The sequence below is a fragment of the Macaca mulatta genome, chromosome 10 (assembly GCF_049350105.2).
Source record: "Macaca mulatta isolate MMU2019108-1 chromosome 10, T2T-MMU8v2.0, whole genome shotgun sequence".
Lineage (NCBI taxonomy): Eukaryota > Metazoa > Chordata > Mammalia > Primates > Cercopithecidae > Macaca > Macaca mulatta.
The window spans coordinates 62,395,592-62,418,187 of NC_133415.1; the positions used below are offsets into that span (position 1 = coordinate 62,395,592).

The 22,596-nt window shown below is 42.8% G+C and overlaps 1 long non-coding RNA gene across 1 annotated transcript in view; it reads left to right on the top strand.

Annotated features, from left to right (window-relative positions):
- LOC107000510 (uncharacterized) overlaps positions 1 to 22,596 on the top strand; it is a 96,770-nt gene that overhangs the window by 64,861 nt on the left and 9,313 nt on the right. The window contains exons 2-3 of the long non-coding RNA XR_001447640.3: positions 15,787 to 15,878; positions 16,634 to 16,717. This is a non-coding gene — a long non-coding RNA (uncharacterized LOC107000510). The remainder of the gene's footprint in view (positions 1 to 15,786; positions 15,879 to 16,633; positions 16,718 to 22,596) is intronic.

Genomic DNA, 22,596 nt, shown 5'->3' on the forward strand with positions numbered 1-22,596 from the left:
GGGAGAAAATGCCACAAATGAAAAAATAAAATGCATCAATATATGGAATCGTGTTGCTTTTCATGAACATCTCAAGGTAACTTCTTTCATGCAGTCTCATATGAGTAAAACTATGTTGATTTTCGAAATGTATTATTTTTATCTAGCCCATTCCTATGTAGTTCAAACAAGTGATGACTATTAGACAATAATTTAGAATCTGATTGACACTATAGCCTGGCCAGTATTTTGTGAAGGGTTCTGCTGTGACGTATTGCTGAAACTTGTTAACCTGCCTGTATTTCATTTCTCTGTTGATTTTACTGACTCAGGGTTGACTGTAAGATATTAACAAGCAAAATTTTTCCAAAAATTAGCTTATCTTATGAGACTCAAAAAGCCAATCTATTGATAGAAAGACCTTTCATAATTTATTAAAAGTTTAGGTTTATAGGTTTTTTTGAAGAAAGGAATATGCTTTTATTATCACTTCCAGCCTGTTGCTGGAAGTAGGCTGGTAAAAAGATTATTGTCTAACAGGAGGCCTCAGGGAGCCCTATCAGATACCAACAGGTGATGCTCACATGTCCCCAGCACTGAGCTCATGTTACAGCATTCTCTCCTCTGGTCTTTTCAGTCACCCTGTGATGTAGGTACTGTGATTATTGCCCCATGCAGGTAAGGAAACTAAGGCACAGACAGTCGAAGTTATACAAGTTCACAAAGCAAAGACGTGGAGGAGCTGGGATCCATGCTCAGTGTTGAAAAGTTGGAGTTCTGGCTTTTTAACTATTTTGCTGCACAATGCCCAGAAAGACACCAGGAGTTGTAAAAGACACCAGGAGCTGTAAACTGCACATCCCTCAGGAAGAGTTCATGGCGTGGGTACCACAAGCCTATTTTAGGCCGTACTGCCTGCTCCTTGACCTTAAGGTTTTAAAAATACAGTTGGGGAATGGGGGAGAAACACTCCCAAAGAAAGCAACCAAGGCAATTACATGCTAAACACATAATCACATTCAACTCTATGTGAGTAAATCAAATCCTTGCTTCTAGGCTTTCTGTCACTGATTTTGTCTTAAGTCCTACAATTTGTTCTCTCAATCTGCTGAGCACTGCTCTTTCTTATCAAGGCTACAAAGACAAACTTCTGCCCAGTCCCCAGTCAAGTGATCACAAAAAGCAGGTTAATGGGGGCCTCTGAAGCAGTGAGAATTTCTGGTTTTGGAAGTCAATCCAGAGGTGTCTTGGTCGGAAAAAAAGATACAAACTGTAAAAAGAAAACTGCTTTGGTCATCAGATCCATTTTAGTGTGTCACTGCCAGCTTTAAAAAAAAAAATCATAAGATATAATACAAGTGAAAATTGTTTCATGAACTTTTAATTTCAATTACAAATTACACATTAAAATGTGTATACCGGGTCATATTGTAAAATGCATTTTTTGTATAACTTGTGGTCAATAACATTTGAAAGACATTGTTCTTAAAAAGCAAACCATTGCCCCCAAGTTGGGACATCTCTGGTCTTTTTATCCCAATGGGGTTCTTCACAGTGTGCGTCTGTGCACATCACACCAAACAAGATGTATAGAACACCTGCAGTAATAGGGGTCAGGGGAGCTGCAGGAGGCCACCTAGAGACTGCGATAGAGTCTTTATGGTGCCACCTTTTCTAATAAAGACTTGAGTCTAGAAAGTTCTGAAGGCTCAAAAGGTATTTATTCACAAACAGGAATGTGGGATGAAACGTGTCAGACAAGTCAAGCCTTGTGAGTGCCTCTGAATCTGGTTTGCTGATGACATTCAGATTATCTACACTGATGTGGCTGCCCCTCCTGATGGGCCGTAACCTGGTGCACAGGAATCCCCACACTAATATTTCTCACCATCAGCTCCCGGGTCCCCCCCAGTCAACAACTGCTCTGGTCCGAGACCTCTCATCTGCTGGACCAATCAAAGTCCATCACAGCAGCTCCTCCAATGCTTCCTCCACCTCCACAGTATTTTTCCCCAACAAGTTGGGTTCCTTCTTCCAAATTCTTCCCAAATTCCACAACTTCACCAAATCTTACTTGAGCAACCCAGCTTCATGCCAATCCCTGCCTCATCATCCTTCCATCATGTCTTTCTCACCCTCACAGCCTCCACATGTCCTCACAGTCAGTGCTTATGGGATGTTTGTGCCTGTGCTTGCCCATCCAACTGTTTGCACGTCTGTGCCTCCCTGCACCTTTCTGGGCTTGGACCACATGCCCAGGGTACGGTCAGCCCCTACCAGGGCAAGGAGCACAATGGGCATGTGTTTCACAACCCCATAGGCTGCACAGCATTTGGCATGTGCTCAGATGCAGCCTGGCTACTCCCAATGTGCCTGGCTACTCCCATCTGCCAAGAAGGTAGCTCTTCTAGCTCAGAGAGATGAAAAATCCTTGGAAAATGGAGTCTGCACTAAGCCAGGCTGTTTTGAGAAGCTAGTGTCTGCATCACATACATTCAGACTTAAAGTACTTCTCTAGAGGTATTCTTTGACTTAAACCACCTAGCTGCTTCTATCGCCTTGACAGCTAGGCTGAACCACCCACTTTAGCAGGTGCTTCTTTGCTGGCCCGTTACTACCATCTATTGGCTCCTGGAGGAAACAAGAATGAGCCACATGTCTGAGGATAAGTGCTTCCATCTGAATTCCCAAAAGGCTTTCAGGGGTTGGAAAATGATCACCCGAGAGGCCACCAGGTAGGGGATTCGGTGCTTGCAGAATGCTTTTGCCATCCTGGCTCTGTCTTCCTGCCCCCCATCAAAGTTGGCTCAGGGAGTTCAAATATAGAACCGACATTTGTTTTAGAAACATAAAGATAGGTAAGCCCTACCCAATAAAAATTGACATAGAGAGGTGAACTACCCCACATTCAGAGAAAAACTACTATTCCAGGTCCACCTTCCCAAGCACCTTGCTTCTGCAGAATTTTTATCCACAAGGCATCTATTAGGTTACCTACCTTTGCCAGGGCCTAAAATCCGGCCCCTTAGCAAAACAAAAACCACATCTAGATATTTCTAAGATGAAAGATAATCATGTCTCTTTACATAGTATTACCATAAGGATGGCCACTGAAGCAGAATTTCATATGATAAACTAAGCTGTCTTTGGAAAACACAAGTATTTCCCAAAGTAGAATGTAGACTGTCACAACCCACCAAAAGTGGAAATTTTTGTATTCAAATTTCCTGGCTATGAGCTCAGACCACCGCCACTATGAAACAAAGTCTGGCTAGAATGGACTGCAGGGAGTGAAGTTGATGCTGATTTTCTCAGGAGGCCAGGGTTTAAAGTTGGGCTTTCCCTGGTTCCAATTCATTGTCTGCCATTGCTCCAGGAAGAACATAGCCCAATTGTTTGTTCCTAATTTTGAAAAACATCAGAGCTGACCATTTGCCACAAGAAGTTAATTTTCAAGAAAAGAGAGGCAAACTCTTTCAGTTGCTTATTGCTGCATAAAAAACCACCTCAAAATGTAGCAGCTTGAAACAATTTATTATTAAACTAAAACAAGTTATTAAAGCTACACCATGTCAGCTGTGGCCACTCCTGTGTTCGGCTGGGTGGGGCTAGAGCCCCCCAGACAGCCTCTGTCAGGTGTCTGCACCTGGATGCTGCTGCATGTGGCCGCTTCCTCCACGTAATGACGCGTCCTCCAGGGCCTCTTCCCATTGCATCACCCTACCAAGATAGCATGGATGTTCTTACAGGACGGCAGCCCACTTCCAGGAAGGCCAACACAGAAACTCCCAGATCTCTCAACCATCAGGCCTGGAACTGACACAGTGTCACTTCTGCTTCATTCTACTGATCAAAGCAAGTCACAGACCAGCGCAGATTCAAGGGAGCAGGAAGCAGATTCCACCTGTCAACAGGAAGAGTGATAAAAGCCTATGTGGAGGGGAGGACTGTAGGCACCACCTCTAAGACAAGCTAACACAGACCTTGACAGAAGAGAGAACCAGATTGGCCTCATTCTTCCACTCTCTATATGGAGGATCAATGGCTTTATCCATACAATGGCATTAACAATGACTACTTGGAGCATTGTTCAGATCCAAGGAGATAATGACAGTTAATGTTAGGCAGATGGCATACGCTTGTGGCTCTCCAAGTGTAGCCAATTCCCATGAAATGTTGGGCTCCACCAGGAGCCTGTGAAGACCAAACCTAAGAGGAGGTGCCATTTTGGAAGCATTCAGGTTCAAAGCTGGCTCCAAACCACATCCTGCTGTGAGTTTGCCAGGGAATTTTCATGCTTTGGTTGACTTTTCTCACCTTCATTTTCTTCTCCAACCCATCTAAAAAGGCTCCAAATTTTTTTCTTTTGAAATCAAAGATTCAGAGGAGACTAGCTTCTCACTTGCAATAAGGAAGCTACCATACCGAAGGGCACCCTGAGACCAGCACACAACAGGCCAGTGAGGCCATGCATGCAGGACATGGAGCCTGCTGGCCCTCCTACAAGCAGCTCCACTTTTATCCATTTTATGTATTAGGGTTGTTCAACAAAAAATCGGATGTGTGGTTGGAATCCCTGGTTTATTACAAAGTGCCACCTTGGCTAGCAGAATATTAGCAGACTGGAATACCAGATAGCCAAGTTTTGATGGGGACGAGAGAGATTTATACTTTAAGAAAAGTGGGCAAAGAGAAGATGCATGATTGAGGGAAGAGGGCATGCATAAAGTGAGCATCTTGGGAGGCAGCATTCAAGAGACGAACAGAGTATGAGTGTGTAACGGATGCATACAAAAGAGCCTTAACAAAGGAGGAAATCCTGCCTTCAACAACGTGAAGAAACCTGGAGGACACCATGCTAAGTGAAATAAGCCAGATACAGAAGGAAAATTACTGCATGATACCACTTTCATGAGGAATCTAAAATAATTAAACTCGTAGAAGCAAAGAGTAGAATGATGGTTGCCAGGAGCTGAGGGGAGGAGAAAAGAGAAAGGTATTAGTCAAAGGGCACAAGGTTTTGGTTATAAAGATGAGTAAGTCCTAGAGAGTTGCTGTACATCAGAGTGTCCATAGCTAGCAATACTGTATTATGGACTTAAAAATTCGTTAAGAGGATAGATCTTGTGTTACATGTTCTTATCACAAAAACAAATAAATAAAAAGGGGACAAGGACACTTTGGGAGGTGACAGATATGCTTATGGCCTTGATTGTGGTGATGGTTTCACCTTGTGTACTTATCTCCACACATAACAAGTTGCATGTATTAAATATGTACAGCCTTGTACCCATGAAAATTAAAACTAAAAACTTTTAATAATATATATACAGATTATTGTATGTTAATCATCCCTCAAAAAAGTGTTGTTTGTTTGAGTTTTTTAAGAGAGAGATGAAGCAGAGTTGGAGAGTGCTGTGACCTCTGAGCCAGTCTCTGCCAGGCCTGCCACATCTCCCACCGGAAACTGTCCCCGTGCTTATTCTTGCCTTCCAGAATCACTGCATCAGGTCATTCTCCCTGGAAGTGCTGGGGAGTTACCCCTAGTGAGACACTCAGCAACGGACAGGCAGGAGTGGTGGTGAATACTGCAGCTTTCCGAGCCCGCCTTCTTATCTCTGGGGGTGGAGGGAGAATCCCCTAGTTTGTCCCCTTTGTCCTCACCTCCACTACTTGTCCACTTGACTACCGGTTTTAACCCATCCTAGCCACTCTTTCCACAGAGAGGGAGACAAAAATGAATGGAATTATTCAATGCCCTTGTAACTGCAAAGGGCAGAAACCAAACTTATATTAGCTCAAAGAAATAGGAGATTTATTGCTCACTTAACTAAAACTTCCAGCAGTCCTCTAGCTTCAGGCACAATGGGAGTCAGGAGCTCAAATGATGCCATCTCCATCTCTCAGTTCTGCTTCCTTAGAGGGGTTGTATCCTTAGAGGGCTGAGATTGATGCCCACAGTGCCAGGATTAGTGGTCTCAGTGCAAGGACGACTCTTCTTCCTTGATGGTTCTAGTATAAGTCTAGGATGCAGTTCTCACGAATCTGGCCTAATAATGGGCCAACCCCAAATCTATCATGGTTGCAGAGCAGCAAGGATGCTCTGGTTGGCCAACACCGATTTGTGTATGCACTGCAGGATTTAAGCAACATTGGCTCCACACAAAACACAGAGAGGAAGGTTATTTTCTTTTTATTATTATTATTATACTTTAAGTTCTAGGGTACATGTGCACAACGTGCAGGTTTGCTACACAGGCGTACATGTGCCATGTTGGTTTGCTGCACCCATCAACTCATTATTTACATTAGGTATTTCTCCTAATGCTATCCCTTCCCCATCCCGCCACCACCCAACAGGCCCCAGTGTGTGATGTTCCCCTCCCTGTGTCCATGTGTTCTCATTGTTCAACACCCACTTATGAGTGAGAACATGCAGTGTTTGGTTTTCTGTCCTTGTGATAGTTTGCTGAGAATGATGGTTTCCACCTTCATCCATGTCCTTGCAAAGGACATGAACTCATCCTTTTTTATGGCTGCGTAGTATTCCATGATGTATATGTGCCACATTTTCTTTATCCAGTCTATTATTGATGGACATTTGGGTTAGTTCCAAGTCTTTGCTATTATGAATAGTGCCACAATAAACATACCTGTGCATGTGTCTTTATAGTAGCATGATTTATAATCCTTTGGGTACATACTCAGTAATGGGATTGCTCGGCCAAATGATATTTTTAGTTCTAGATCCTTGAGGAATCGCCACACTGTCTTCCACAATGGTTGAACTAATTTACTCTCCCACTAACAGTGTAAAAGCGTTCCTAGTTCTCTACATCCCTTCCAGCATTTGTTGTCTCCTGACTTTTAAATGATCGCCATTATAACTGGCGTGAGATGGTATTTCATTGTGGTTTTGATTTGCATTTGTCTGATGACCAGTGATGATGAGCATCTTTTCTTATGTTGGCTGCATAAATGTCTTCTTTTGAGAAGTGTCTGTTCATATCCTTTGCCCACTTTTTGATGGGGTTGTTTGTTTTTTTCTTGTAAATTTGTCTAAGTTCTTTGTAGATTCTGGATATTAGCCCTTTGTCAGATGGATAGCTTGCAAAACTTTTCTCCCAATCTGTAGGTTGCCTGTTCATTCTGATAATAGTTTCTTTTGCTGTGCAGAAGCTCTTTAATTAGATCCCGTTTGTCTATTTTGGCTTTTGTTGCCATTGTTTTTGGTGTTTTAGTCATGAAGTCTTTGCCTATGCCTATGTCCTGAATGGTACTGCCTAGGTTTTCTTCCAGAGTTTTTATGGTTTTAGGTCTTACATTTAAGTCTTTAGTCCATCTTGAATTAATTTTTGTATAGGGTGTAAGGAAGGGATCCAGTTTCAGCTTTCTACGTATGGCTAGCCAGTTTTCCCAACACCATTTATTAAATAGGGAATCCTTTCCCCATTGCTTGCTTTTGTCAGGTTTGTCAAAGATCAGATGGTTGTAGATGTGTGGTGTTATTTCTGAGGCCTCTGTTCTATTCCATTAGTCTATATATCTATTTTGGTACCAGTACCACGTTGTTTTGGTTACTGTAGCCTTGTAGTATAGTTTGAAGTCAGGTTTCATGATGCCTCCAGCTTTGTTTTTTTTTTGTTTATGATTGCCTTGGCTATGCAGGCTATTTTTTGGTTCCATATGAACTTTAAAGTAGTTTTTTCCAGTTCTGTGAAGAAAGTCAGTGGTAGCTTGATAGCGATACCATTAAATCTATACATTACCTTGGGCAATATGGCCATTTTCACTATATTGATTCTTTCTATCCATGAGCATGGAATGTTCTTCCATTTGTTCGTATCCTCTTTTATTTCGTTGAGAAGTGGTTTGTAGCTCTCCTTGAAGAGATACTTCACATCCCTTGTAAGTTGGATTCCTAGCTATTTTATTCTCTTTGTAGTAATTGTGAATGGGAATTCACTCATGATTTGGCTCTCTGTCTGTTATTTGTGTATATGAATGCTTGTGATTTTTGCACATTGATTTTGTATCCTGGGACTTTGCTGAAGTTGCTTATCAGCTTAAGGAGATTTTGGGCTGAGACAATGGGATTTTCTAAATATACAGTCATGTCATCTGCAGAGACAATTTGACTTCTTCTTTTCCTAATCGAATACCCTTTATTTCTTTCTCTTGCCTGATTGCCCTGGCCAGAACTGAGGAAGGTGATTTTCTAAAGGAAATTCCAGGTACTGTCACCAGAACAAGAGGAAGATGGAGTTTGGTTGGGAAAAAACAATAGTTACCCACCTCAAGAACTAACAATGCTGAATATATATCATGGTTCTGCCACCTGCCAGGCTCTATTTATATGCTGTCATTAAATCCTCAGAGGTAGACATGATCCCCAATCCCCCCATTTTATAAAGCGGAATACTAAGGTCAAGGAGGTGAAACCACTTGCCCAGTGCTGCACCATTAGAAGGGATGATTCGACCCGCGTCCAGATTAGAAGTTATTTGCTTCTCTTCCTGAAGTTCCTGCCTCTACATTCTGTTGGATTTGGGTATGACAAGCTGGCCCACAAGTCTAGCTTTGTAGTTTGGTGATCATGCACTTCTCTGTCTGTTGGTCAAAGCTGGCATCCAAGAGTAAGTATCCTGAGAGGCTTCACTAGTGCCTCCAGCTTCACATCCCTATTTCCCAGAATTCAAGAGTCAGATTCCTGGCTCTCCTAGCTCGTGACTGTGGGGATTTCTAATTCTTTTTTTTTTTTTTTTAGATGGAGTCTCGCTCTGTCACCCAGGCTGGAGTGCAGTGGCGTGATCTCAGCTCACTGCATCCTCCGCCTCCTGGGTTCCAGTGATTCTCGTGCCTCAGCCTCCCAAGTAGCTGGGATTACAGAATGCGCCACCACACTCAGCCAATTTTTGTATTTTTAGTAGAGACAGGGTTTCACCATGTTGGCCAGGCTGGTCTCAAACTCCTGACCTCAGGTGATCTGCCCACCTCTGCCTCCCAAAGTGCTGAGATTACAGGCATAAGCCACTGTGTCCAGCAGGTTTTTCTAATTCTCAGCCTTATTGCAGAAGAGAAAAGAGGTGTTGCTTCCTCGACTTGACCTGCAGCTCAGTTTGTTTTTCACTTTTCTGGTATAATCTGGGCGACAACTCTGATACTTCATGCATGTCTGTTCTGTTCCACATATGAATGCCCTTGGCATGCCTGTCTGTCATCCACCAATCTGGAGACACTGGGGAAGAGTTCAGAGCCCCTTGAGGCCCTTGCCTTCCTACTGACTATCTCCATTTTCAGGAGAAAGGCAGCAAAGGAAGAAATTATGAGTAAGAAATCCACCGCATATCTTCAGCCAGGACCCAGCAAGAGCCCCTGAGAAGGGAAAGTTACTACCCAAAGCCCGAGTAGCCAGAGCACTTCTGAACCATTTTTTGAACACAGGACACTTTTGGTAAAGCTCTTGAATCCCTTCTCAGAATGCTTGTAAGCACATTAAGTAAAATACACAGGAGTACAGAGGAAACCAGTTATACTGAACTATAATTATCAAAATATCTTACAACAAATTTATGATATGCTAATATCTGTGATTATTAATTGGCACACTAAATAGCAGGATCTAGCTGTATGTCTAATCGTTAACATGATTTCGAAGTCACAATGAGTATAAAGAATGTTTTGAAATACCTATAAAACTGTAATGTAATATGAAAATATCTATGGCTTCTATTGATGACAGTCACAGGTACTACTAACACTGCCATGAGTTGTTGTCCACAGAATTGAAGGAAATGCGAAGTTGTACATCACTTTCCATGACAATAAATGTGCAATTATATTTCTTATTCAAGTTTACAAATCTCTTGAATTCTACTCCCAGAATTTTGGGGGACTCTCAGCGGACCCCAGGCTAAGAATCAAATGACATTCTAGAGTGTCTGGCATTAACAGCATCCATGTATGGGTGTCTACAGCCACCCTCTTGGCAGCCCTGTGAGTATTGTTATCTCCATTCTTCAGCTCAGGAAACCAAGGCTGGAAAAGGCTAAACCATGGGAAGGCACAGGAGTGAGTGTACCCAGCTCTGGAGCCCATGCCCTTCCTGTTTTCCTGCTTCTGTCTAAGCAGCCTCATCTTGGTGAAGCCAGGTTGTCATGCCTTGTCTCCAGGAAGAGGGGCGATGAAGTGGAAAGTCCACACCCCCAACGGCAGGAACAAAACAAGCAACCCTGCAGCAATTTCTGCTTCCCACTTCCCATAAGCCATTCTCAGAGATGGAGAGAAAAGTGGCTATACATGCAAGCCCTTTAGAGGGGAAATAAACATGTGAAAAATTCCACTCAACAAGGCCTGCAGTTAAATTGTGCCACCTCATGTGTAAACCCAAGCCTCCTGGGAGTTAATGCATTTGGGGCTCGTTAATATCAGCATGAGCAGTGTCCAAGGAGCACTGCTGAGGCCCTGCACACTTAGGATGTGAAGAACTGCGTCTTGCCTGCATAAGACATGTGGGCTCCTGAAGGCTGGGCCTTTGGAAATGAAGCATCAGGCTCAAGTCCTGCCATCAACCTCCCCATAGCCATTGAATGCAGGGAAGGGTAAAACTGCAGCCTCCTGGCCAAGGCCCAGCTCAGGAAATTGCTTTTTACCTACTGGGACTCCACATGCCTTTTCACTTTGTTGGCCTCTGTCCCAGCAGCCAGTGCAGTGAACATCTGCCAGCCATTGAGTCCACCTCACTGGCACCCAGGGCCTCGTCTCACATCTCAGCGATTCCTCATGGACAATACTCTCAGTCTGCATGGAACAGAGCAGACCTCTGGGTTGGGAAGGCCCACTGCAGAGATAAACTGGAAATAAAGACTTAACTCAGGCTGTAACAGAGGTATCTAGAGTTCCTGTCAGCTCTGTTGGAGTGTGAGGTTGACAACTCAGCTACCAGGCTTACCCAGCTTAGCTGAAATCTGTTCCAGAGGTGGACTATGTCATCCAGGCTCAATTCTCCTGTGCAATAGCGTCCCCGGGGTCGAAGCAAATTGAGAGCAGATTTCATTCAGTTTGAAGCCTTTAAAGGGGCTTTGGTTTTTTATTAATCTGAATCTCCTCATGAGGAAACAATCAGACAAATCCAAAATGAGGGACATTCCAAAAATAACAGCCTGGGGTTTTCAAAATTGTCAATGTCATGGGGGAAGAAAGGGCTGAGGAACTGTTCTAGAATAGAGGAAGCTAAAGAGATAAGTCAGCAAATGCAATGTGTGAACCTGAGCTGGATCCTGGAGCAAAAACACAGGAAAACAGTTACAAAGGACACATACACCATAATTCCACACACTTGGGGAAATTTGAATATACACCATATTAGGTAATAGTGTTGTTCCAATGCAAAATTTCCTGATTTTGATGTAGGCAAAGATCCTTGGTCTTACAGCATCTGCAGATCAAAGGTCATGTGTGCATAACTGCATCTCAAATGGGTTCAGAAAAGATTAGAGAGAGAGAGAAAAACAAAGATAGATAGATGATAGATAGATAGATAGATAGATAGATAGATAGATAAGCACAAATTGAGCAAAATGTTAACAATTGGTGAATCTAGATGAGGAGTAAATGGGTATCTATTGTACTATTGTGCAACTTTCTATAGGTTTAAAAATTTTCAAAACAAAAATGTGGAAGGAAACTCTTTAGAAAAGGAAGAAGGAAAAATAAATTTTGTACTTACAAATAATGTAATGTAGTAGTTACCTTCCAGGGAAGGTAAGTGAATGGAATCAGGGAGATACATACAGTTAATTTCAACACTTTCTTAAGGTGGATGGTGGGTTCAATGTTTATTTTAATACAATGCTTCATCAATACATATGAAATATATTAGAGTCTTTCATATGTATCAATTATTACATAAAAATACATATTTTACCAAATAATTATCTTGCAAAAATGTTTTCATTAATATTTTTCTTTTTTCTTTCTTTTTTTTTTTTTTTTTTTTTTTTTTGGAAACAGGGTCTCACTGTCACCCAGACTGGAGTTCAATGAGCTGTGATCGTGCAGTGGCATAATCACTGCTCACTGCAGCCTTGACCTCCGGGATCAAAGAATCCTCACACCTCTGCCTCCCAGGTAGCTGGGACCATAGGTGCATGCCACCATACTAAGCTAATTTTTAATTTTTCTGTAGAGATTGGGGTCTCACTCCATTGTCCAAGCTGGTCTCAAACTCCTGAGCTCAAGCCATCCTCCCACCTTGGCCTCCCAAAATGTTGAGATTACAGGTGTGAGCCACTGCACCCAGTCAATATTTCTTTATATGTTTTATTTATTTGTCCTCAGAGGTAGATCAATGAAAGTGTTTTTTGAGGAGGTCCTGAAATTCCATGTGTCTTGTTATTGGCCAAAAAAGCCCACCTCAGCTGGTAGAAGGATAGAGGGTCTTTATTTATAACAACAGAACTGCCTGGCTGTTGATGGCTTGCTGATGCTTGTTGGTGCTTGTTGGTGCTTGTTGCCAAAGATTTTCAGGACCGCCTTCCGAAGTGATCACCAGCTCCCTGCTTTGATGGTTGGTTCACTGCTGGCAGGGACGAAGAGCACTTCTTTTGGCCTTAGGAGTTTGGCCCTGACTCTTTTTTCCCTACAGCCACCCCCACCCCAATGCCACCCCCAATGCCTAAAGTTGGTTAGGGGTGGCAGGCAAGTGCTGGAACCAAGGTGGAGAGGGGGATCCCCTAGCTGTGTGATTTCTCCCAGCAACTTGCTGTTAATGGAAACAAAGCCTGGGGAGCCGCCAGACACAAAACCATGTAACAATGGCCACACCAAGAGTACAAACCAGACGGAGCAGCCCCTGCCTAGACCCGTCCAGTGTCTTCCCAACACATCTCAAATGAACATCAGTCTCCTTGTTGTGACCTTTAAGGCCCAGAAGGGCCCCTCTAAGCCTCTGTATCCTCATCTTCTACAACATCCTCTCCCTACCTTTTGCTCACAGCGTGGCGGCTGCGCTGCTTTTCTCTACCCCTCGTACGCACACACCTCAATACCCCTTGGAGATTTTGCATTTGCTCTTCCCATCTCCTGGGTTGCTATTCCCCACAATCCTCACATGGCTGATTCTTCTGGTTGTTCAGGTCTCAGTGCCAATATCACCTCCTCAGAAAGCCCCTTCCTGACCCCTTAGTGTGAGACAGCCCCATCTTACAGGTACTTGCTTACTTTTTGCATAGCATTTTTTCTATAGTTGTCTGGTTTACTTATTAACTTCTTTATTTTTCATTTCCCACCAGTGGGATATAATGGCTTGTTCGTTGCTGAAGCCCCAGCACGCAGCCAGTGACATCCTAAGGACCTCATTCACACATCCACTCATGTGTGACTTAGGCAGTTATTCTCCCTGCCAGCTTCAGTTTCTTGCTCTGTAGAAAAAGTCCTAACACCTACAGCACCATATCAATGTGAAGAGAATATACATCAAGGGCAGGTACCACCATAGCTACCGTGCACCTGCTACTGGGTGAGCGCTCTATAAATGCTGGTTTCCTTCCTGTCTCTCAGCTCCTTACAAAGCAGTTTTGACCTATGCCGTACCATTTGCCCTTTGTCAAACCTTTTAGTTAAGCTGTGTTAAACCTTTTGCGGTAGCTAGGGAAGCAATTGTTACCCCTATTCCATAGATGAGGAAATGAAAACTCAGAGAGATGAAATTACATAGAATCACACAGTCAGGGGTAACATGGGTTATTCTTGAATCCAGTCTTCCTGTTTCAAAATTTTGAACCTGTGTTCCTTACGCTCCCTCACAATACAATGTGGTTACTTACGGACACACAAAGATAGAAATGAGACATGATGATGATGATAGGAGGTATTCACCAGCTTTCCAGATGGTGGGAGAGAGATGGGGAAGTGCGGCCCTCCTTCGCACATGTTTGTAGAGCTTGCTCTACTTACAGCCAGACCTTCCTTTCTCAGTTGTTGTGGCCCCTGGAGTCTGATTAGGAGAATGGACTTTTGTCCTAGAGCCCTTTTGTCTAGAGCCCTTGCTGGTCTGAACCAGGGGAGATGATCCCCGACATGTCCTTAGGAGCCCACATTTCTAAAAGAGCATCCAGAACAATCTCTGCATCTCCAGACCTCAGCACCAGGGATGAGCTCAGACAGGTCCAGTTTCCCTACCCACCAGGAGATCAGGTTGCTGCCAGATGTTCCCAGGTTAGAAATGACTGACTTCCTCATTGTCATTGTTCACTGAACAAAGCTGTGTTGCCTTGGTCTATCGGCACCATTGCTTCCACATGGATTATCTCTAATCTTTCTCCAAGAGCTGAAGATTTGCCTCATCTCCAAGACCAGAAAGCTTCTTCTTTTCCCAGCCATGGGAATGGACAGGATCCCCAAATCTGGCCTCAACCATCATACACGCCTGGGCATAACCTCTCCTGCTGATGTTACCAAAACACTAGGGTTTCGGTCTAGGTCCCATTGCTTGCAGCACAGAAAGCCAATCACTGAAATGAGTATTGCCGAGAAAGAAGGCTTTAATTCAGTGCTGCAGCTGAGGAAATGGGAAATCAATCTCAAATCCATCTCCTCAACTGACTTAAATTAGGGGTTTATATAGCAGGGAAGAAATGTAACCATGTGTGGGAAAATAGGTATTAGGGAGGGTAGGGGAAAGGAATTGGTCCACAGGAAGCAGGTGGCCGGTTAGGCAGTCATGACAGGTGGGGGGGTCTGGCATATCATTGTCCAGATGCAGTGATCTGATGAGTTTCGGGTCCTTGATATAATCTAGGAGGCCTGATTATTGGTTTCCTGAGAAATAAACTCAGGTAAGACATATGTAACTTTCTCAAGTTTTAAGACTGGGAGAGTCAATTTCTATGTTTGTTCAAAAGAAACCATAAACATTAGTTATATGGGACAATTGGGCCAGTGTCGATGTGAGCAATTCCTGGAAAGCCACAAGTAAGTAAGAGGGGAGCACAGGTGCAAGTAATTAAATGATGTGTACCAGGGACTCAGTTTTGCTGCTGTGACTCAAACACCAACTCTGTGCATTGCAAGCTCTATGGCAGTAACATCAGCTCACAATGATGCTGATGACATGTGTAACACTAGCCTTTACTCCGCACTTCACCTGTGCCAGGCGTGATACACATTTGCCCCTGTGCACACTCACCCAGATAAAATCGAGTCTTAGAGAGATTAAATGACTAGCCCAGAGTTGAAAGAACTTTTAAAACTTCTACTAGTTTCTATTTTTAGCAAATTTACAAATACATACTGTTTAAAGAGCCTAATAATTCAAATTTTGTTATAAAATATCATTGCCCTTAATCATCAGCCCCCGTCTCGGATCTTAGCTGATTGTTTTGGCATAGGCTGCCTTTGCTTGAACAATATGTTTTTATTGCCACATCTTGACTTTTACATCACCCCTCTGTACACACACGCCACTTTCCCATAACCCTGGCTTCTCCCAACATAATTATTTCAAAATTTGTAGTTAGAGACAAATCATCAGTGTTTGAATTATTATGAATATGTAAATACTCCTCAGAGCTTATTATGATTTAATTTTTGTAGTTATTAATACTCCAAAGTTAATAATTGTTTTCTTTTGATTTGCTTAGATTTCTGTGTATTTATCATTCATTCAATCACAAATGCTATCAATTGTCTAAATTTCTTCATAATGCATGAGGCTTTCTATTGATTTTAATTTCCTAAGGAAATCTCCCCAGGAGCCTTCAGAGGGGCTCTAAATTGTCCTGATTTCTATTTCTATGTCACCCACAGAGAAAATGAAAAGAATGGCATGCCCAGAAGTTGAGCAGTGTACATCCTGCACAGCCAAATGCAACAGGTCTTTTCCAGTCTGCTGCCACTCAGTTACCCCCTGTGTTGAATCTTCTCATTCCTATACCTTTTGTCTTCCTCTTTTTGGATTTACTCTGCAATTTTGATGGAACACATCCTTGAATAGCTTTTGGAGACCTTGCTTATATGCAAATGTCTTTTATCTACTCTCAGTTGATTGGCGGTGGTTCAGCTGGGAGTAGAATTCTAGTTGGAGATCATTTTTCTTCACTAGTTTGAAAGCATGCTTCATTGCCTTCTAGGTGGCATAGAGAACTTCAAAGCCTTCCTAATTCTAGGTTCTTTATGAGCCTCTCTAGATATAGATACAGATATAGATAGATATATAGATATACCTCTTCTTTTTGACCCCAGTGGTGATGTGCCTTGTCATGGGCCTATTATCACCCATTATGATAAAAACTTGGGGGACCCTTCCAATCTGAAAACTTATGTACTAAAAAACTTGGAAAGTTTTTTGAATTTTTCCCATTTATTCTTTTATCCCATAAGTTTTCTTTACTTCTATTTCTGCAACTTCTGTTAATCAGATGTTGGGTCTCTTGGACTCGTTCTCTAATTTTCTTTTCTCTTCTAGTTTTCATCTCTTTTTCTTTTTGCTCTGTTTTTTGTAAGAATACCTCAACTTTATCTGGAAACTTATTCTGAGGTTTTCTTTGCTGCTGTGTTATTTTCATTTCCAAGAGTTATTGGCATTCTCTGAATGTTTTTTGTAACATCTTGTTCTCTTTTGATTATTGCAGTTTATTTTCTTATCTCCCTAAAGCAGGGGCCCCCAATCCCTGGGCTGCAAACCAGGGGCCATAAGCCAGGTCCATGGCCTGTTAGGAACCAGGCTACGCAGCAGAAGGTGAGAGGCTGGTGAATGAGGATTACTGCCTGAGCTCCACCTCCCATCAGATCACCAGCAGCATTAGATTTTCATAGGAATGTGAACCCTATTGTGAACTGCATATGCAAGGGATCTAGGTTGTGTACCCCTTAGGAGAATCGAAAGCCTGATGATCTGAGGTGGAACAGTTTCATCCCAAAACCATCCCCACCCCCAACCTCCTCAACCCCCATCATGGAAAAATTGTCTTCCATGAAACCAATCCCTGGTGTAAGAAAGATTGGGGACCACTGCCGTAAAGTATTAATAGTCTGTTTCTGGAGTGTCTTCTTCCTATTCTATGCTGCTTCTGTCTGATTACTTTCACCTTTATTTCACTCTAAGTCAGTCTTTCTCAACTACATTCTTCTTTCGAACCACAGATCATAGAAAATTATTTCTGACTATTTTCTTAATTCTGCCCCCTCAAAATGATACATAATAGTATGATTCTAGAATGTCTGGATGCCTTAGGCTTACTTCTTTCAAGGAAATCCTGATTATTCATGAGACAATTGTGATATCCTGAATAATGGGCTCCCCATATCCTAATCTCCAGGACTTGTATATAACAAAAGGAACTTTTCAGACCAAATTAAGAATCTTGAGATGAGGAGATTATCCTGCATTATCTCAGCGAGCCTTAAATGTAATTACCAGGGTCCTTAAAAGAAGGAGGCAAGATCAACAGAGAGAGAAAGCCATGTGACAACAGAAGCAAAAATTGGAGTTAAGGGGCCATAAGCCAAGAAATCTAAGCACCTCCAGAAGCTGGAAAAGGAAAGGGAACACATTCCTTGGATTCTCTAGCAGGAACCAGCCTGGCCAATACCTTGCCTTCACCCAGTGAAATTGATTTCAAACTTCTAGCCTCCAGACCTGCAAGAAAATAAATGTGTGTTGTTTCAAGTCCCAAGTTGGTGGTAATTCACTATAGTATTCATAGGAAATGAGTCCCATAAGTAACTCTTAGTTCTCTGCTAGCATTTCAGAGTAAGGAACTAAATGCTAATCGGAAGATCAGAGTGCAAGAACCGCACATGGCATCTGCAGCTCCACTGTAGGAGACTCCGGATGGGCCATGTTCCTGGGAAACTGCTAATTTCAGTACCTTTAACGCTTTCTTCTTCAGCTGGACAGACTCCCAAGAGAACACTCTCCAGGTCTCCTGACTGGAAGGTGAAGACCGACTGCAGCATCCTGGGAGCCAGGTCAGGAAAGCGGGCTGAGGCTAGTCGGCATCCAGCTGCCCCTCATCGCACTGCTGCAGTGCACAGCCCAGGTGTCCAAAGACCATGCCTTACCCTCTCCAGCCAGTCTTTGCTGAGAGGGGTGGGCAGTGGCCTGGCTGCCCACAGTAGGGTGCAGACATAGAGATCGGAGTGCTTACTAAACAAATCCTCCTTATTTGAGTCTTTCTGCCTTACCCCCAAATTCAGAGGTACCTGCTGCCCCTAGTTCCCAAGGTTTGTGGAATTTGCCGCACACATCTGCTGTTTTAAAATTTTCCCCACTATGGCCTTCTGAACTTTGTTTTCTTTCATCAGTTACCAGTCATCTATCTGTATTCTGACTCCCAAACCATGTTGTTGTCATTTCTTCTCCCATTTTTTCCATCGTAGTGGGTTTTGCCTTTTTCAAAACAATCCATTCCAGTGGGGCTTCAGGAGGAGAAAAATGCAAACACATACGTTCAATCAGCAAACTTCACCTACAAAGTTTTTAATTCACTTATCCATCTTATGTCTCATTTGTTTTTGTTTTTGTTTTAATTTAGAAACAGAGTCTCACTCTGTCACCTGGGCAAATACGGTGGTGTGATCACAGCCCATTGCAACCTCAAATTCCCAGGCTCAAGAGATCCTCCCACCTCAGCTTCCTAAGTAGCTACGGGTGCACGCCACCAAACTCAGCTAAGTTTTTTATTTTTGGTAGAGATGGAGTCTTGCTTTGTTACTCAGACTGGTTTTGAACTCATGGCCTCCAGCTATCACCCCACCTTGGCCTCTCAAAGTGCTTGGAGTACAGGTGTCAGCCACCACCCCCAGACTTATGACTCATTTCTATCTTAATAACATCTATATAAAATGAGTGAAGACCATATTCCATATTCTCATTCCCATTTCATGAAAAGTGAGCCTCAAAGAAGTCATGTGATTTATCCAAGGATAAGAAGTCTAGGGCTCTGAGTCCTGGTCTGGGATTCCATGGGCCAAGAGGTGCTATCAGTCACATTCTGTCACTGTCACAGAAACCTGCAATACCCCAGAACAGGCATGGGGAAGGTCAGAACATAGAGACAGAGGCAGTGAAAACAGTTGAGGATGCTAAATTGTCTCAGAAGATTCATTGAGGCCAAATTGCAGAAAGAAACAAAGAAAGAAAAGAAACAAGACATGGGGATAGGGAGGGAGGGAGGGAGGGAGGAAGAAAGAAAGAAAGGAGAAAATAAGAAAGAGAAAGGAAGGAAGGAAGGAAGGAAGGAAGGAAGGAAGGAAGGAAGGAAGGAAGGAAGGAAGGAAGGAAGGAGAAGGAGAAGGAGAAGGAGAAGGAGAAGGAGAAGGGGAAGGGAAGGAAGGGAAGGAAAGGAAGGAAGGGAGAGACAGAAGGAGGGAGGGAGGAAGGGAGGGAGGGAGGGAGGAAGGAAGGAAAAAGGAAAGAAAGGAGGGGGAAAAGGAAGGAAGAAAAAAGGAAGGAAGCAAAGAAGGAACGAAGGAAGGAAAGAAAGAGAGAGAGAGAGAGAGAGAATCTGGCACAAATGAGAATTCCCCAGTGAGAAAGCAATCCTAGGAATGTCAATAAATTTTTGAATGAAAGTCAAAGCTTGAAATTTTATTGCATGTAAATTTATTCAGTCACTCAAAAATATCTATTGAACAATTTGCCAGTTATTGAGCTATTATCTCTAAGCTCCAAACTTATCCTTTTCTACCCAGCTTTGTAATGCCAGGGCTAGAACTCTGCATCCACCATTCTGCCCAGCCAGCTGCTACCTGTTGAGATCCACCAAGAGCGGGTAGTAAAGGGAGACCCTGAGGCTGGGGAAGGGAAAGTGGCCCTCTTCTTCCTGTTCCTGAGTACTTTCTGCTCCTGAGTACTTCCTGTTCCTAAGTACTTCCTGTTTCTGATTAGCTTCTATTCCTGAATACTTCCTTTTATTGTCTGCATTACTTCCTCAGTGATAACCCAGGCACTGGAAGTTCTTTCCTGTATCAGCGACTCCATCCAGTTTGCAGTTTTTACAGTATACACAGACCCAGTTTCAGTGTGGCCCCACTCAGATATCTGAGTCCCAGCTCCATGGGGCCGCTCCTCTGAGCTTCTACATTTTAATAATTTTCTGTTCTTCCTTCTATTCCCTCACCCCTAGGGGAAGTAGCTATTTCCTGCAGTTGCCACCACCAGTATTTCTTAGAGTTCTCTTTTTGCCTTTCTGCGAAAGAACCCAGTTAACAATTTTATATAAAATTATGCCTGTTAAAAGGTGTGGTTTTTATCTCCTGACTGATTCAAGCACTCACTATGAACCACCACTAAAGCTCTATATTAGGTACAAATTTGGAAGGAAAGAGTCCCCCTTACATAAATGCCGACACATTGCCAAAGGATGAGAAGGTGGCTTTCCTAGATGAATCAGGCTTTGTAGTTATGCTGCATTGACCAAATGTTTGGACCAGTGCAGTTTGTGGTTCCCATGGGCAGTGTCCCTTAACTCCAAGAAAATGACTTCAGATATCAAGTCCCCCGGGGCTGTCTTTGATGTGCCAGGAGACAGCATGAATCTTGGACAATGGTGCTATCAATTTTCTGTAAGTCAGCCGGGATGACGGCTTTGCTCAGTAAACAGATTTCTATTTGAGCACTTTCAAAAGCCAGATTCATTATTTCAGGCAAGGTCAATATATGTTTCTGTGCTAGGCAGGTTATTTTATAGCTGCAGAACGAACAGAACATTTCAGATCTCATCAGGGTTCCCTGGACGGCTGTAAAATGTCTTCCTTAAATGTCCTCAGGATCCACATGTGAGACTGAATCAGTTTTTCAGGTTGGGAAAGCCAGTGCTGGAAAGGAAGAGGCAGTTTCGGGCAGCCACAGTTACTCAGAGCTCAGTTCCGGCCTCTGAAAGCTATCTCCTTCTCTTCCTGGGTCAGACTTACGGGTCATCTTGTTAAGATATATTAATCCCCATGGCTGGTTTTGTCTGTGTCTCCTTCCCGCCCTGTCTCCACCAGAATGAGCTTCTTGAAAACAAGGCTAGGGTTTTGTTTATGTCTCGGGAGTGCAGCATGGTACCTAGAGCCTAGCTGATGCTCTTATTTTTCTTGAGCTGGAACAAGCTGAATTGACCATGATAATTCCTAGTGGAAGTTTTAAGCACTATGTAGGAACATGACTCCATGCTCTGATGACCACACTCTATAATATTTTATGGGTACATACATAGTAGGTGTATGTATTTATGGGGAACATGAGATATTTTTATATAGGCATACAAGGTGTAATAACCACATCAGGGTAAATGGGGTACCCACCACCTCAAGCATTTATCTTTTCTTCATGTTATAAGCATTCCAGTTATACTCTTTTAGTTATTTTTAAATGTGTAATCAAATTATTATTGACAAGTTACCCTATTGTGCTACCAAATATGAGATCTTATTCATTCTATCAATTATCCAATTGACAGAATATCAGTCATTCAATTATATTTTGGTACCCATTAACCATGCCCACTTCCCCTCCCCGCCACCCCACCCCCACCACCACTACTCTTCCCAGCCTCTGGCAACCATCCTTCTACTCTCTGTCTCCATGAGTTCAACTGATTTAATTTTTAGCTCCTACAAATAAGTGAGAACATGTGAAGTTTATCTTTCTGTGCCTGGTTTGTTTCACTTAATGTAACCACCTCCAGTTCAATCCATGATGTTGCAAATGATAGAATCTCATATTTTTATGGCTGCATAGTACTCTATTGTGTATATGTACCACATTTTCTTTATCCATTCATTTGTTTATGGACACTTGGGTTGTTTCCAAATCTTGGCTATTGTGAATAGTGCTGTAATAAACATGGGAGTGCAGTTTCCTCTTCAATATACTGATTTCCTTTCTTTCAGGTGTATACCTAGCACTGGGATTGCTGGATCATAGGGTAGTTCTATTTTCAGTTTTTTGAAGAACCTCCAAACTGTTCTCCCTAGTGGCTGTACTAATTTACCTTCCCACCAACAGTGTACAAGAGTTCCCTTTTCTCCACATCCCTGCCCGCATTCGTTACTGCCTGTCATTTGGATATAAGCCATTTTAACTAGGGTGAGATGATATCTCATTGTAGTTTTGATTTGCATTTCTCTGATGATCAATGATGTTGAGCACCTTTTCTTATACCTGTTTGCCATTTGTATATTTTTCTTTTAAGAAACATCTATTCAGATCTTTTGCCCATTTTTAATTGAATTACTAGATTTTTTCCTTTTGAGTTGTTTGAACTCCTTATATATTCTGGTTATTAATCCCTTGTCAGATGGATACTTTGCAAATATTTTTCCCATTCTGTGGGTTGTCTCTTCACTTTGTTGACTGTTTCCTTTGCTGTGCAGAAACTTTTTTTTTTTTTTTTTTGACAGAATCTCACTCTGTTGCCCAGGCTGGAGCGCAGTAGAGCAATCGCAGTTCACTGCAACCTCCGTCTCCCCAGGTTCAAGTGATTCTCCTGTCTCAGCCTCCTGAGTAGCTGGGATTATAGGCATGTACCACCACACCCAGCTTATTTTTGTATTTTTAGTAGAGATGGAGTTTCGCCATGTTGACCAGGCTGGTCTCGAACTCCTGACCTCAGACGATCCACCCGTCTT